Source organism: Amblyomma maculatum, chromosome 4, assembly GCF_055883805.1.
Source record: "Amblyomma maculatum isolate TAMU_Amacu chromosome 4, ASM5588380v1, whole genome shotgun sequence".
Taxonomy (NCBI): domain Eukaryota; kingdom Metazoa; phylum Arthropoda; class Arachnida; order Ixodida; family Ixodidae; genus Amblyomma; species Amblyomma maculatum.
In genome coordinates this window covers 44,698,049-44,698,640 of record NC_139347.1, presented here as the reverse complement: position 1 = coordinate 44,698,640, position 592 = coordinate 44,698,049, and positions in this window count along the sequence as shown.

The following is a 592-nucleotide window of genomic DNA, read 5'->3' as shown; positions in this document are numbered from 1 at the left end:
TTTAGAGTCCTCCCTTTCTTTATAGTGTCCTTATTACAATCTGGCACAGATGCACGTGAAATAAGAAAGCTTCCTTTTAAAAAATAAATTGTGGGCACAAACATATTTGTGGCCCCTGCATATTTATATTTAGATCAAGACCTCCCATCATACTGCACTTGAGTCATGTTTTATTTGTGTTTGCTTGCAACAATTGCATGATCTGCTATCATTTTCAAAATCGTGCTCTGTCATACCTGCAGGTAGACAACATCGTCACAGTTTGTACAGAGTAGGCAGTAAGGGTGTAATTTAGGGGTGTGGTTCACAGGAGGTAGGTATACCTCTGCCAGGTGAGGAATTTTATGTGGAAAACTCATGGTGTATCTTATTTTGTTGAAAAAAAGCCCCGAGAAATAAGCGGTTCAAATGGGATTGCTGCCTCCATTAGCAATCTATAAATACTGTTACACTGTTACCACTTACTGCGGGGCGCGTGAATGACAAATCCTCCCCAAGAGATGCACAGAAATGTAGTTTTCAGGCAAAGTGTCTACGCTTTGAGGCAGAAAGTTAAAATTGTCAGTTTGGCCATGAAACATGATGCAAAAAC